At 29.3% G+C, this 18518-nt stretch overlaps 1 protein-coding gene and 1 long non-coding RNA gene across 2 annotated transcripts in view; both read right to left on the reverse strand.

The window, feature by feature from the left end:
* LOC100160444 overlaps positions 1–18518 on the reverse strand; it is a 218942-nt gene that overhangs the window by 109257 nt on the left and 91167 nt on the right. The gene's annotated exons all lie outside the window — the stretch shown is intronic.
* LOC115034076 lies at positions 857–13783 on the reverse strand. The gene is made up of 2 exons (XR_003839462.1): positions 11256–13783; positions 857–1376 (listed from the first exon to the last, which is right to left on the reverse strand). It is a non-coding gene; the product is annotated as an uncharacterized LOC115034076 (long non-coding RNA).

Raw genomic sequence — 18518 nt, forward strand, 5'->3', positions numbered from 1 at the left:
CATATATAATATATCATTAAGGTCTAACAACAAAACAACATGTTATTATTATGTATAGGTACATTGTACATATCATAATAATATGATGTAAAATAAATAACTGACAATAATGTTATATTATAATAACTAATTAGATAAGTACCTACGTTATAACTTTTGTTCTTACATGCTATTATTAGAATGTTTTTAGTATTTAATTAATAATAATAATAATTGAGTTAAAAAAAAAATGGTTAGAATAAAAGTTGTTACGTAGTCAGTTGTTATCTGTCAGTTCTTTATGTTATACTCTTTATATAAATATCCAATTTATATATTTCATGCTGTGAAATGGACGCAAACCCGAATGGCACGCACAATATTACCGCCGGTTATATTATTATCGGGGAGCTCGTTAAATGAATAAAAGGCCCACAGATATTATACACACTCGAAACACGTTAGCGAGCGGGCATTGATATACAGCGTAAACTATACTATACATGTATATCTTGAAAATGGAAATTTAATTGTTGCCCCAAATACATGAACAAAAGGAGGAAAACAGATGCCCGTGCGGCTGTTCGGCGGGAAAGGCTGTCTTTCGCCATCTGATGAATCGTTACGTACGAGAAAACGACTAATCTAATGGGATTCACCTCGGGAATCACGGTTGTTTAATCGAAAATGGTTTGAGATTAGTTGGAACCGAAATTAAAGCCAAAAACCTAACCCAATGCATATTAGATACCTACACAATTTGTAGGGCATGGTATATAGTATCAGGAAATATGGGACGAATTCCGTTTTCTTATATATTTTTATATTTCCCTCCGTTTGGATCGGCATAGAGGTAGTGTAAAATGTGGTCACTATAGCGTTCTAAAAACATTTTACCGTTTATCGACTGTTTTTTTTTTTTATCGAAAACCATAAATTATCGGCCAAAAGCCTTATAAAATCACTAGCTCTACTCTCCGAACCTTGATAAAAACAGTATGGTTTTTGGGTTTTTCAGGCTTCTTGAAAAAAAAACCAAAACCCTGAATTTATAACACGACAGTGACCACCGGTACTGACCTTTTCACTGGAAACCGACGGTTGTTGGCCAGCGGCTGTTTCTGCCTTCGCGGTCTGCACTTGTAATCGTTTGCCGGCGCTACTGCAGTTGTTGCTCGACGAGCTTGTTTGATTGTTGCTGTTGGCTGACTGCGGCGGTGTCTTGGCCGCCGTGGCGGTCAACCGACTGGCGTAGAAATACATGGCCATCGCCACCATGACCCCGGGGACGGAGGAGCGGAAACGGTTCGCGGCGGCGTATTTACGGGGTGGATACCGCTGGTCGCACAGGGGAGATTATGATATCACTGGTGTGCAACACCGTCGTTTCAAGGTTTCTGTAGGAACATGGGGAAAATACAATAATTTGGCACGACAATATTATTATCGTTACGTCCGATGCATAATATAATATAGTCACGTGGGTGGAAAAATATATACACAAACAATTAAATCCCTAGTCCACCTACACGTGCTAGCATTATAATATAAGCAGTAGTATACATGATGTGGCTTGGTAGCCGAAATTATTGAGATAGAAAAATGATTTTCGATTCGCATTTTGCAACCCTCTCGCGCGATCGACACTTACCACGGCGGTACACTTGCGGGTCGTAAGACAACTATCGTTTGGACACGTCAACAATCTAGTATACGATATTATGAAATTATAATAGGTACCTAATAATAATATTTCGCTGGAACTGTGGACGAATAGCATACATAAAATAATACTTTAACGACGAGCCTATATTTGTGTTGTTAATATACCTACTATCGTCGTTATACTCGTTGCACGACCAAACAAAAAACTAACCTAACCTAATCTATATACGTATTTTAATATTACCGGCGTTCCAGAAAATTACGACAACCCACAATAGTACCCGATTCACCTGATGCATTCTATGATATACGATAAAGTTCACTCTACGATGAAATTTTTATTATTATAAATATTCTGCGAACGTTCGAACTGACTCGTGTTTTTACAACAGTTTTCAGAGCGTGTTACTTACAATAATATTATGTTATAGGTACGTACATATTTTATACGGATGAACGTGCTGACGGAAATACATTTTAAAAAACGACCACCGTGTTGCATTAATGCGTGGATTACGGTATTTATAAATTATACGAGCAAAACAATATCATTCTGAATCACATTCACGTCATAATATTACATAATTGTATGCTCGCGGACAAACTGCATTGTACGAAAGCGAGCCGTGACTGTATATAAGCACGAAAAAAAATCGTAATACCTCAGTTTCCCGCATTCTGCAAGTACTCTGCGAATGTGTTCAATGTACATCATGGATGGATAACCACCCGCATAGCAGTGCAAACCGCCGTTGGTTAAGGGTATACCGAAGTTTATAGTTGTCTACGGTTATACTCACTGAAACTATTCGTCAGACCGAGTAAGTGCGTATAAATCTATTGCCCGGCATCGTTTTATTAATGGTGACATAACAGACAGATAAAACGTAATAAGAGAAAAAATATAACGAACAGCACGGATAACAATAATAATAATATTATAACTTGGGGACTTTGATTTGGGTGTAATTTTGATCTAATATACAATATAAGAATTACCTATTAGATAATATGGTACATAGTAAAGCATTATAAGAACTTTATGATTTTTAAAACGTAACTGTAGTTAGATTTTTTTAGATTTCATCTGTCTGAAAATTATTTACAGTTACAAGCGAGTTCGTTCTATTTAGAATATAGCTTGGTAGTTGGAAATACATCTAAAATCGTTCTATCAAATAAACTAGACAAATTGCAAAGACGTTTTCTCTGAACGATGTATTTTAAATTAGGTATTCATATGTGTGAAAGACTGCGCATTGAATATTAGAGCGAAAGAGGTACAATGAGGTTTATCACCTTTAGTGTGGCCGAAGGTTAGGCAATTTTTATTTATAAATTGGTAAATAATATGATTGACAATATATTTAAGAAAAAGTGTCTTTGAATATACCTGTGGCAAATACAATTACAATTATTATAGGTATTAATTAAATTCTACCACATTTTAAATACATTATTATTCTAGAAATTACCGAATAAACCATTTAAAATTTATCTCGGTTTTAATTATCTAGGACATTTTAATTTATTATATTCACAATATTATTCATTTTATTGTTTTGATGCATATATACTTAGAAGTATAGTACCTAAAAATATTTTGAATATTGTATTTTAATTTTAATTTTTAGTATTTAGTCGACATTGTTATTCGTTACGACTATTAACTTACTTTCAACCTTCATGATATATTATATTATTCTAAATAATAATATGTAGAACGTAATTTCAAAAATATATTATGACCATACTCAATGACGATATTAATAATAATTAATAATAGTTTGTGCGTTAAATTTCAATAAATTCGAAACTTTAAAAATATTGTGTTATGGTATTGCAATTTTAGTAAAATCTACTATGACCGACAATTTGGATAAATTTTTTTGCACCATTCATTCAAAAATCATTTACAAATCATTGGATTTAATATTATTGAAATTGGAGTTAAACATAACTATTGTAATCAAACTGTATTCTACGTACCGCCGTACTATATGGCGATTTCCATATTCAAACCTCATTTGCAATTTCAAAAGTACCTAACTAAACTAATTTTCAGTCACATAACGAAAGGGTATAGCGAAAAAAATGTTAGGATATCGTCCCACATAAGCTGTAAAGCATAGTTAATGTCGACATGGGTCGGATCATTTTGACATTAGGCGAACAGCAGGATCTGGTTTTATAATATAATACAATTCACAATTTCAGTGCAAATTATTTGAAGATTAGCCAATGGATGATTTCCTTTCAGAGTTAAACTCCCACATCTTCTGGTTTTTATCGCAGCTCACTAAAATGATACAGTTTTATTAAAACGTATACTATCTGGCAATTTTCAGAAACAGCTATCAACAAATGTTATTGAGACCATGATTTAACCTGTCTGAAACAATTATTAATTTGCTGACGATTGTATATAATTGATAGGATTTGTTTAATGAACATTGCATCGCATCATTTCCGTGGTTCTACTTTAGGGGCATGAATTTTTCACATGCAGTTTTAAAACTGTTCATATGAAAAAACACATAAATAGTTTTAATTAAATATATTGAATGAAAACAAAATTTAATTTTGGAATGTGTCCAACAATTTGCGGACTAAAACCCGTACACTCCGCGGGTCCCAAATGCATATTATTTGAAAAATGTGTTTAATTTGTAAGTAGAATAATATAATTATGTTACATTATGGTACAAGAGCCTTAAATTATAATACTCAAACTATTTTACTCTGCAGGGAAAATCTCAACATAGTAAAGTAATGATGCTCAGTTTTATAATACGACGGTGGAAACAAAAATTCGAAACATAGTATGCAAAATCTTCGAATAGTTTAAAGTTTAAATATTATATTCCAACATAGTTATGTGATAATAATATTATACAATAAATAATTTATAAATTAGATTTTGTATTTAATAACGAAAAATTTTTGAGCGGGGGTATTATTTTTTAAATAAATCTTTACTCGGAATCGGTTGGAGGCATGGATGCATGGAGGCTTGGAGGCTTCTGTTGGCTACTATATTCTGTGGAATTATTCGTAAATGAAAAAACAATAATTATAATTCTATGTATACTCCAATTGCCAACGTCAGGTAAGCATATCCACAAAACCTGTATAACGGCCGTGCATAGCAATTAAAGGGTATATTCACCGGGAATAATTGATATCGGGACAGCAGATTATAATTTGAATATTTAATATCATCGTTTTTACAGACCTAAGACTTGGATGTGACAATACACTTGGATCGGTAGGGGGGAGGGGGTGGATAGTCAGAATTGAAAACGCAAAAAATGCCGAGCGCACGCAAAAACCGTGGAGATATTCCTGTATCATGTCCCCTCCCTTCAAAGGCCGCTCACGTCTCCCCACGCACCACTCCAAGCTTTCTCTTTAAACGGGCATTTTAATTGAAAACGGTCCCTTCGCATACACATATATAATATAAATGTATATATAGCTCTGCGTATTATTATACAAAACCGACCTGTCCAACATAAATTATTCGTTTTCCAACACCCCCCCTCTCCCGGGTGTGAGTGTATGTGTGGTATATACTTTACCCCTGCGACCATTTAAACATTTCTGTCTACCCCCGCGACCGCGGCCAATATATATAGGAAGCTGCAGCGTACACATAATATAACCTGGGTCGAGGTATCCGCGGTTTAATTTATAACGCTAATATATATACACTCGCGACTGGGCGTACATTATACCTGTAATATTATAATCTGATCGAAAGAAGTCAATGTTATCGATCGTGATAGGTATATGCACAATACGAAACGTTATAATATAGACTATATAATATTATGTATGCGCAGTGTTTGCATGGACATCGAAATACGTGAACCAACAACGAAAAATAATAAAATAACAGAGCGTATTACACGCGTTTATTGGATTATTATACGGACACACAACCATATTATACGAGAACGTTTTTATTTTCGACAGTTCTATATAATAACTTCTTGAGCATTTGTTCGGAGAAAATTAATTTTCTACATTCGACTTGATCATATTTATTGACGAACAATTGGTTTCTCGTATCTCTAATATTTTGTAGATGCGATTTTTTTCCTTTTTTAATTCGATTTATAATAGAATAAATTAATGCGTCTATACACAAACACGTTCCGAATGAATTTATTATTCCCAGACAATATAAATCAAGAACAACTTATACACAAGAGCACAAGACGTTGAAAAACAATAATACTTTTAATAGATCAAGCAAATTGGATTAAAATCTTTATTATAGTTAAAGCATTTAAAATATATAACTCCATATATATTAGATATAAATAGATATTACTTATTAACATTAAGTTTAAAAAAAATTGTCAAATCAAAACTTAATAAACAATTACCTACCCAATACTTTTTTATTTGTTTGGTAATATAATATAGATTGTGTACTGAATTATGAATTTGAAACTTAGGTACTTTGGAAACATAGAAAAAGAAATTTAAAAAAGTTTGTTAGTTAATTACTGATATTATATTGCACCACAATAAAATATATAATTTTTTTATAAGTGCACATATTAAAACTCTTTGTAGGTAGATTAATGGACTGTTGGAAAAGGTTTAGAAATGTTTCTGGTTGTAACACATTATGGTTAAAGGTAAAAAAATAAAACAAAATGTTTAAATAAAGTTTTTAAAATTTATTGAGTTTATTATACTTTATTATACTACGCTAAAATATAGGTGGTATAAACATATAATACTGGTAATAAATTCTAAAAAATGAAGTTATGTTCTTGTATTTTTACATTGTTATTCAATATATATTATTTATGTAAACTCGCAAAAATTAATTAATTCAAAAAACTTTAATGCGCTAAGTTTAACGAACTATTTTCCCAAAATTATTAAGTAAATAAGTATACTCAATACATTTTATACATAAATATAAAAGAATTTATAAAATAATTTCGTATGATGGACGAATACCTAAATGATACACGCTCTGACTGATTTAACTCTAGATTTAACTATCAATATATTATTATTTGCTCAGTTATACAAATCACATACACCAGTGATTTTTACCAGTGATTTTTGTTTAACCTTCTGGTCACGTTTTAATCTATAATGCATAATATTGTTTATGTGTAATATATTATTCAAATAAAAATACATATTATATTCGTAATACGTGTCATTACTCATTCCTTTACTGCTAAAATAACTCGTGTATATATTTTTGCACTAATATAGATTATAGAGCTATTATACTACTACAGGTATATAATTTCACCAAATCCTTTTTGGTAGAATAAACCAATCGCTTAAATAAACATATTGTATCGCTATTATTCATTATACGCATTCGGTTATTAAAGTGATTAATATTATACTGTTTACCACATATTTATAGTTTAATCTAGTTACTAGAATTATAGTAAATAATATTATTATATTATGATTGAATATGTTCTTCCCCTCGGTAAAACATTGCATTATCTGGTATATAGTTTTTAAGGAATTTTTTTTAAATTTTAATGCATTGTTTTTCAGTGACCAAAATGAATCTACTTTTTCAAAGATCTTTCGATCATGAACTTTATTATAACATCATTATAACTGTACCTGCTGAAATGTGGGTTAGTCTGTACAACTATGAAAAAAATATTATGTATTAATTTTACTATACCTACAAAAAATTAAAGTTTTAGAAAAACGACGTAAAAAATTATTTATTTGAAAACGTATTTTATCTAATAGTTTAAAATATATTATATAAAATTATTATTTGCTAAAATGTTGCTTTATTATTATTAATGTAATGATAATTATATAATAACCATGTATTGGTAATGTATAAGTATAAGTAAATGTATAAGTAATTTATATAAAATTATACATTTAACCATATTTAGTAATGGTATTGACCTATAAATAACCGTAATTGTGCCACAAAGTTATTAATATTAATTATCATTACACTCTTATTAAGACCATCAAAATAATAATTATCCATTTGCATTATACTATTGTGTGATTATAAAGGAGCTATTTAATTTATGCATGTTGCCATCAACATAATCGCTAGATATACCCACAGCTTAATGGGTCTATCAAATATTAAATGTAAATAATAAATATTACTATTTGAACTATGAAAACTACTTTTTGTTAGCAAGAAATAAATTAATTTCATAAATTTAAAAAAAATCTAAATTCTCTAGGAAATAAATATAAAAATATAGTCTACAAATATTGAAATATCCTTATTTAATACATCATAATTCATAATGTCATATTAACATATTATTATATATTATTGTATATTAACATATATTAACCGTTTGAAACAGGTGAATTGTCGTAATATAGTTTCTACAATTTTAAATAATTTATTTTAGGTAGGTACAGTGAAACTTTCATATTACGAAATCTCACGGGGATCAAAAACAATTCGTACCATAGAGAATTTCGTTAAATAAATAAAATAAATTTAGTTTGATTTTCAAAAATGTTTCAATGAACAGAAAATGTTGTTAAATGTAAGTTTGTTATATTTTGGAAGTTTTACAGTATTTAAAACAATAACTATAGATACACACAGTATACACACATCGTAAATGCACAATTTAATTAATGGGATGTAGAATTAGATTTATAATAAACAAATTAAAATTATTAAATTAAAACATGATAAAATCAAATTACCTACCTATATTATAGCAGAGTAATTATTTCTGTGTAAAATATGGTGAAAAGAGACACACATTTTAATTTTTTTTTTTTTAGGTGATCTAAAAAAATTATGTTGAAGGACTAACATTTTGAAAACAATTCAAAGATATTTACTACCAAGAATTAAATTTGAAGTAGTAATATAACTGATATCGTGTTTGTCATTAAAATTGTTGTACGCATAGGTATAATATTATTAAACAACATAGGTACGGAGTTAATTATTAATTAAATTAAAATAAAATCTTTAATATTTAATATAAATCTATACATTTACCTATATTATAAGTCTTATTAGTAACACTAGCTGTATATTATGTATAAATAAATTCCCATAAAAAATTCTACATTGGAACGGTATCAAAAAAAAAAAAAAAAAATGTGAATAAACGCAATAAATACACCCAGTTCAAACAAATATTACGTGTTTTAAATTATTTAAACATTATTATGTCTCAGTAAAATACAATATTGATAAAAATAAATCATTTGGAAAAACTATTGAACCGACCAAAGTCAATTCATCCCAAACAATAAGGAATGTTGTATACATGTTTTACCTTTATGACAATTTAGAATTCCAATGTGATGTACGAAATCTCTAGAGAAAAGCAAAAGGGCGTATTATATATAGTGTTAGACGTGTTCCGTGTACTGTATTCGGAATTAATTTATGACATTTGGACGAGCGGAGTGAGGTCAGGTACATGAGATGAGGTAAATAAGGTGCTGCACTGCTGCCTGCAAGATTAATGAACGTACATATACTTTTTGAAAGTCTATGTGATGGATTAAGAGGTCACAGGACCCAGATAACTGCGGGCGACTTTTACGAGCAAAACTTGAGTGGCAGGACACAGCTGAAAAAACCCTAAAATGATCGTATATATTGTTTAATTATAATATGTGGTACCTACCTACTCAACATCCAAACTTTTTTGATACTCGACAATTATACAAGTTAAATCTCAAGCAAACAAATCCTAAAACTATATTTTATGAATATTTAAAAGCATTAATATCATAAAAATATTATTACTGATACTGTACAAAAATAAGCAGGTTTCACTATCATTATAGTGTTCTATATAGATTGTTCATAAAAACAAATGACTTAAGGCTGAAGTTATGTTTTTTTAAACATGTAACACATAATATACAAAAATATTGTCACATACCTATTTAAAAAAAAATATAATGCTATACCAAATATGAAAGTATTTAATAAAATCATATACCTAACTAAAAATAATTTCAATATTATGATAAGAATTCATAAAGTTAAGACGAACAACACATTATTCACATTTTAGAACAAACATTGTATACAGTATATTATCATATAGCTATGGCCAATAGATATACAGGTCAAATTGTAGATCAATTTTCATAATATCAATTATTATTGTTCGTTGTAAAGTTCAAACTACAGTTTGATATAAACATTACATATAGGTACCTACCTAGCTTAACAATCATTTATTAACGACATTATCTTATTATTATCATAACTTTTTTAAAACAATTTTCTTTTTTAATAGGCAAAATTTTAATTTAGTTACCTTTTTGGTATGTAGCCATGAATACTTAATTTTTCAGAAACATAAAATTTATTTATGAAATAATTAGAATTTCTCACCAATAGTTTCTACTAAATGGTTCAGCTTTTACCTAATAATTATAAATTTAAAAAATTGATACAAATTTTAGAGGGGATATATCAATTGAATGTAAATAATTTAAGAACATTCAAGTCCTATATGTTATATATAAGTAATAAGTGTATACTAAAAACATCAGAAATGTTTACACTTGAAAGAGAATAATACGACATGTATTTACTTCTGAAATTTGCTACTATAAAATAAGCGGCTTTCATTAATTTATAATATTGCCGGTAATAAAGTAAAATAACATTCTGTTTTGAGTACTTATAGTAATTTATTCTATAACTGTATTTAACTTTTTTTTCAGTTATGTATTCTAATATCCGGGAAAAACTAACTGAGAATCTTAATGCAAAAATATTTTTATTAAAATTTGATGAAAAAATATAATTAAGCTTCAGGTAATATTACATGCAATTTCAAATATTTATGTACTATACCTACATTAAAGTGTTCTATGTAATATTGGATAAGTTAAAAATGTAATTAGAATCAAGTAACCTATTGGTTTAGGAACTGTGCAAATTATGCATGTAATAAGGTAAAGTCGACAAAATTAATTTTATACTATCTCCCTGTATGGCTGTATTATATAAATGAACTACCTAGTGGACCTATTAGTGGGAGTTTTATATGAAAATTCAGAACCTTGAGATCATCACGTTCGCGCCAAATTTCACTACATCCACAGATCAGTGACAATTCAGGTTATAGAATTTAGTACATACTCAATTAGGAAGTGGCACATCTAAAGCTAATACAATCACTAATATATAGATATCAGCTGATATAATTGAAACGTGTATTGAAAACAGTTTATCAAGTCGTAATTTTTTTTTTATGGACTAGTCAAATGTTATTTTATTTACAATTTTATCTTACTTATTTTATCTACTATTAATTATTTTTCGTTATTCACGTAGGTACCTACCTATATAAATGTTTTACAATTTCTAATTTTATTTTTATTCGTTTCTTATCATTATACATTTTACAACCTCACAGAATGCACCGACGTGGAAAATCGATTCCTGTCAAAACGGTTGACTGCATAAGGCGTGGAAAAAATTAATACCATGCGACTGATGAAAAATTAAAAGAAACAACGCGGTGGCGTTTAAAAAATACAAGTCTAGCGGACTTTGGGCCAATTATTTTTCGAGGGTTGCGAAAGTCAAAATACAGAAATCATCTTTACGGTTCGGCACAAACCTTGGCCGCAGAGCAGCGAAACTACAGTGGAAAACCGCGCACGTGTCCCGGCGGCGGCGGCGTCGTCGTCGGCGGCGGACGGACATCGACGGCAAACTATACGACGGCAGCGGGCGAGCGGACAACGGAGACACGACCGTCTGCGGCGCGTTTCCGAAACAGACTAAAAGGTCCCCGGGCCGCCGCCACCGATGACGACGACGACGACGACGACAACTCTCTCTCACTCTATCCGTCTGCCTACCCGCTCCTCCCTCGCGATAGGTTGTGTAGGAGCCCGACTGGTAGCGGTTTCGGCGATGCGTAGATGGGCGAGCGAGTACCGCACGACTATTTGACGGACGGACGTACCGTGGACGGACGGACCGAAAAGAACCGAGACAGACCGATCGCGACGGCTGAAAACCGCACACACGCCAGACCAACGCGAAAAGGTAAAATTACGAAAATAATAATAATAATAATAATAATATAATATATTTGAACATATATATACCACTACGCACATCCGACTATCTAGTATCTATACTGCCACTGAAGAGATGTCCGGAAAAATCATTTTACATACAGTCAACGCTGTCGTATCTATAATATTTTATCACTGTATGATACAATATACATCATAATATTATACTGATATTTATTGTAGAAGAACTGTTGGTGCAAGCGCGATATAAATCAAATGATCGATAACCAGTATAATATAAATATATCTGTGGCTCATCGGTCGACCTACGAACGGAAATCTACTGATCTCATTCTAAGGTGACCATAATGATGTCATGCTAAACTGCAGGTACGTGAGCAGCTTAGTGTACGCCTCACACACACCACTCGACGAAATAATTTCGAACTAACGTTTTTCGTGACATTAAGAGGGTATAATTGAATAAAATGTTGTATAAGTATACTACATGGGAAAAGGCATAATATAATACACAGTTTGAGATAATTGTTTTTTTTTTTTTTTTAATCTTCTTAAGTAGGATAAAAATAAATTGTCCAAGCGGCAACACTTCAAAACATCCTAAAGCGGTAAATATTTGTGAGTACAGCATTAGTTTTTATTTGGCAGTAATGGGAGTATTGGAAGAACCTGGTGGACTCAAAACCCCTTCCCCCACAACACTTCTTTCTACTTCTACCTATGTCAGTATATCACACACCACCTGCATCAATGTATTTCCCGCACGCAACTACGAGTATAATAACTTTCCTCCGACTTCATGCCACATGCCCCCCATCCTGCATACGAGAGTCAGACTATAATAAAATAATTTTGTACTATTCGCACTTCTTTTCTTACAATGGATACCGCAACTCGTCCTGAAAATCCCTTAAATCCTGTTTTCCAGACTATATTTTATACATATAGGTACCTACTATGGATATATGGATACCTACGTCGCTGTCATTGTCGGCTTGTATATACGTTGAGCAAAATCCACACACACGCTCTACAATTCCAGGTTAGTAAAGGAAAAAAAACAAGATACTCTCAAGTCTTAGACATCGTCTTTGATCAGTCCCAAAGCTATTTAAAATTTTGGTTCATTAAACCTATGATTTCGAAATTGGGTGCGGATCATACTTGAATCACTTTACTTTAATATTGTACTAAATATAGATTAAATATTTTTATTCTTAAAATACCGTTAACTATAAAATATGTAAGTATGGTTTAATATTATGTGTATTATAATACATTGCAACTATGTTATACTGTTATTAAAATTTCACTGAATGTAAGAACTATTTTGAGCTTGATATAAAAGTTTTTATCCGAGTTTCTTATATTATAATATTTTATAGTGTTATGTGTTTTGTACCAGATGCGTTATCTTATTAATAATACAAATATTACGTTTTTAATACAGAAATAACATTACATTAAATCAAAAAATAATAAACAAAGTCGCATAAAGATCCCATTTCCTGTGTTTCTTCTGTAGAAAATAATACATAGAACGTTATACTAATCTAACCAAACAAAATATAATGTAAATATGTATTTATGCACATTATCGATTTACACTTTATTTCTAAATAGATATTTTATAGAACGACATTTATTTTACATTACCGTTTTTATAAGATCATTTATTCCATAATACTAACGATTATCAATTACTAAAAACTAATAACTAATAATTAATATTTTTTGTTTTATTATACTTGGTAAAGCTTCAAAAACTTAGGTTATTAGCTTACAACAGTATCAAATATTAATGCTACATATGGACGACTCATTAATCAATGGTTTTTCTAGATTAAGTTGTACATATCAATATGGTTGAGAAATGAGACGATTTTTTTTATGTCTTCAACTGGACTAAGGGCTTCAAAAAGGTTTTTATATATTACTAGTCTTTTCCCAATTGACATATGGTTTCGACAGTACACAATGAAGTGCTTGACTAATAATAATTTCAAAAAATAAATGACAGCAAACATTGGAAAGTTAAAATTTACAAAATAAACTTGTAATAAAAATAAAAACGATTAATATTATTACTTACTATGTATTACTTATCAAGAAATATTTTTTTTTTAATTCCCAAGAGTATAATGATTATAAATAGAGGCTAAACACAATGGTAGTAAAAGAATAACGGATAAAACCGTTAGTTCTAAATTTTTATTAGGTTACTCATGTTTTAAATCAATTTAAATATATTATGTATTATCTATGTACATTAGGTATTTAGGTATCATATTATTTTATGGAAAAATATAATAATTAACAAAATTAATACCTATTGAAATACATTAACCATTAGTTATATCATCGTTAATTAACATTCATACACAATTCAATGGCTATCATCACATAATTTGATTTATTTTTAAAAACCAGCTGCATAAAGTTTATTTATTGTTTAACAATAAATTCCTTAAATAATATACTTAAGTTTTGACTTGATATGAATAATGATTAACTACAAGTAAAAGTTTACATTTACAATTAAAAATAATAACTATAATACCTCTATATACATAGTAGATATTATAGAGTAAAATAGTTTATATTGAGCGATCTCATATATCATTTAAACACAAACAAGGCACCTATTTTTTTAATTTTTTTATATGTTTTTAAATTTTCAATAAATAAAATATGTAGGTACTCGTATACATTTGTCTCTGCATAAGTCAACTGTTAATAAGAAAAAAAACATCCATAATTATGAAACTGTAGAGACTTGACCTAAATTCCTATAGTACGATATAACTACTGGCAGATATATATAATAATTATAAGAGGAGTAAAAAATAATTCCAATCGGTTCGTGGTAGAGCAGCCATGTTTATTCAAATGTCTTCCTATCCCAGATATAGAATAAAAGAACGCTGCCGTTGACAGGGTTAGCTGTTATATAAATAGGATATTGACAGTATTTAAACCCTGTGCAAATCATCTACAGATAGGGTTTGTGAGCTTAATAAAAATCTCAGATAGGCAATATACTAATAATAAAAGAAAATACGAAATTGTTTTTCCCTTGATGGTTTTTGAATAGTATAATATTATCACTGTAATCAGTTTTTTTTTTCTATATAAGAACTATATTCATATGGATCAAAAAATACCTATTTGAAATATAAATGCATAAATTATGAGCCAAGTTTATTAAAAATGTATTTATTATAGTTTAAATTATTTATTTTAAAAGTGCATAATCGAAATAATAAATTACAAGTTTTAAATAAAAATATTTGAACTTAATGATTTTTAAGTTAATGTTAATCGGTGAAATTTTTTTTATTTTGTGGCATCTTGAAAACTCTTAAAAAGTATTTTTTTCAAAAATCAAAATTCAATTATCTCATATTTGAACCTTTATTAGAATAATTATTTTGATTATCTCCTTTATTAATGGTTTAAAATTACATACCTAATAATGTAATAACGTTAAATACTAATACTTTTTTTTCATTTTTCATAGACAGTGAGACAAATAACAAATTGTAATGTTATAAACTCACAAAATGTTAAGGAAGGAAAGTATATCTAAACTCGTCGGAAAACTTGGTATTAAAAATCCCATACGACCCATCGATCTTAGTCAAATTCTTGAATTCCGATGTGAAGTTTTTTTTTTCCTGTCATGAAACGAACGTCATCCCAGAACAAGCAAAAACAAAATTTGTAGGAACAATTACAAATTACTTTTCGTTTTTATCTATACAATATATTAATAGGTATTTAATAATATAGGTATTATGTAATAAAGTTAATATATATAATGTATGTATTATATGACTTTTGTTGATATTTTTTTTGTACATAGTTTGTTCAAAACTATTAATATATATTAGCTTAGAACCTTATATTATGAAATTTTGCAATATTAAAATATTTTTTTTTAAGTTAAATAATCAAATTCTAAGATAAACGAATAATAGCATAATTAAAAAATAATATATTAAAACTTTAAGTTTAGTGTTTTATTTTTTATTCCATGGAAAATCACAAAGAATATTCATTGGACCGCACACTGCCCAAAATAATATACCAAAATATACGTTTATTTTAAAAACAGTTATAAACAGTAGAGTGTAATAATTAATGATATTTTTTTTATTTAATTTTTGGTGCGTAAATCCCGATTACTCAGAATTAGCTGTATATGAAAAGTTTATGTATTTGAAATCAAGACCGATCGTAGTTTATGAGTTTAACCACTTATATTTAAATAACTTTACCAAAATTGCGTTATATTCAAGGGCTCAATTCCAGAAAAATACTTGAAACTTTACATTAACACGACGATTTATATTGATAATGGTATTTTATTTAAAATGACTATAAGTACCCCATATTTATTAAAATGACCTCGAAAATAACGTACTTTGAATCCTCTTTATTATTTTTGATAAAATATTTATTCACATTTAACAGTCAGAAAAACAAACGAAACCGTTAAGCTCAATACCTACTAAAATTCTCGAATATTTTAAATTTAACAATATAATAGCATACACTTGTTTAACTAAAAACAAATGGCAAATTCCTAGGTACTAATAGTTTTATGATTATGCACGATGTCTGCAGTATGTAAAATATACTATTTTATTGTTGTCCCAACGTTTTTGTGACTACATGATAAGGCCACTGACATTATTAAAATTTCGTGGGTAGGTAGAACAAGACACAAATCCAGGATTTACCGACTCAATTAACCCGTATAACGGTGCGAAGGAGATGTTAAAAGTAGTAAAAAAATACAACGATCTATTATATCCAGTGTCAAGTGTAGAGGGAAGCGCATTTACGTAGCGTCACCAGTCACCAACTGAATCCTATTTAGTCTAAATAAACATATTATAATGTTTAATTCGAAATTATATACAACGTGTCGGGATGTTAATCGGCTAACTCTAATTGAATAATTTTGTCTGGCAAAGCAGGATTTGCGTAAATGCACAATGATTAGAACCAACAAATGTATATGATGAAAATAATTCTTGTTCGATTCAATTTATTAGATTTGTGATGATCCATAATGGCTAAGAGTTTATGACAAATATATATTATGTAATATAATATACGTTGTTTGGTAAAAAAAAATTCAATAATATATGCATATTTTTTATTAGCATAGTAATCAAATTAATGTGGGTCAGATACCACGTATTCCAAACTCTATAATACTGTTGAAAGATCATTTATCATACTTTGAAAAAAATTTACAATACCTACATAAGACTTATTTAAAATAAAAACTCAATAGTACAAAAATGTACTGTGTGCCAACATATACCTAAATACATTATACTTATAAATAATATCAGGCCTTTAAATATTATTTTAATGCAATCAATAATAGTACGTAAATAAACTATTATAGTGTACAGACAGGTACTCTCTACAAATACATAGATACATTATTTTTAGATATTAATATGTTTATAAATGAATTGTTCACAAAAAAATGTTCATACATACATCATCTATTTACATATGAGTACTTGTACCAATTTAATCTATGTTAGCATAAAAAATACCCATAATTATAGTTAAAAATCTATTAAATTTAGTTAACATTTATTTTTTTTTCTTTCACGTTGAAACGAATTTAAAGGATTCATACTATTTGGTTCTTACAAACTTAGAATGAATACTACATTGAAGTTATAAGTTATACGTCAATAAATAAATAACTCCAAGAATAAAACTATCGATTAATGCGCATTCTCAGTCACGTATCCAAAAAACTAAAAAAAGAAGGGAAAAAATTACAAATGTTTTCCACCTTCTGGCATTATAAATAATTAATGATCTTAAATTTTGAAATTTCACAGGCCATCACTCGAATCAGTAAGTTTTTTTTTTTCACACACGTGCAGAAGAAAAATATCAAAAACAATCCATATACCTACCCAATCAATCGGACTCTATCCCTTCTGTTTATAAGATAAAATATTAAAACCTATATAATATATACATATATGATGTATAAGAAAAACAAAATACTGCATTCAAACTAAATACATACAAAATACACAAATCCCTATAAAGATCTAAGTATGAATTCCAGCGTGTCCCCGAAGCACGACGAGAAGAATGCCTATACGGATTACGCTAATATACCTTAATACCTACTGCGAGAATAACATAATCATACTATGCATGGCCCTCAGGGGGCTTATAGATTTTACAAATGTATATACACACAATATATAATATACTAGCTGAATATGTGCACTTCGTTGCCCGTTAAATGTACCAACTCTATATGACTCAAACTTTGTTCAATTCGCTATTTAATATTCGGTGTATGGCGTTTAAAATTAATCTTAACTTTTCCGTTGCCCGGAATAAAAATTCTGATTCGCAGCAGTATATTATCAGGTAGGCGATCTACCTGCGGTAGATCGCGGACCTCTATAGTTTGTACGTAAGTGTATGATTTAACTCTAAAGTGCCAAAGTTATATCAAGTTTGTCGTATTCTACATTTCTATCTATGGTGAATTAATATAATCAATAGCTGATCCCGTGCACTTTGTTTCCCGGCAACCAATAATTATTATTATAATAGCTTCAATAGCCATTGCAACCATTTATAAACAAAAATGTCCGTTGGAAATCTCAAAATTACTGTTTGAGCCCCTCCCGGGGTTGGTCCTCTCCCTTTTTAAATTATCCTATCTTCTTTACATACAAAACATTCCATCGGAAATTTCAAAATAATATATATCTGGTTGCCATGGTAATATGGAGACACATACAGACGGAAATCTCAAAATAATATATAAC

This window comes from Acyrthosiphon pisum, chromosome A2 (genome assembly GCF_005508785.2).
Source record: "Acyrthosiphon pisum isolate AL4f chromosome A2, pea_aphid_22Mar2018_4r6ur, whole genome shotgun sequence".
NCBI classification, from domain to species: Eukaryota; Metazoa; Arthropoda; class Insecta; order Hemiptera; family Aphididae; genus Acyrthosiphon; species Acyrthosiphon pisum.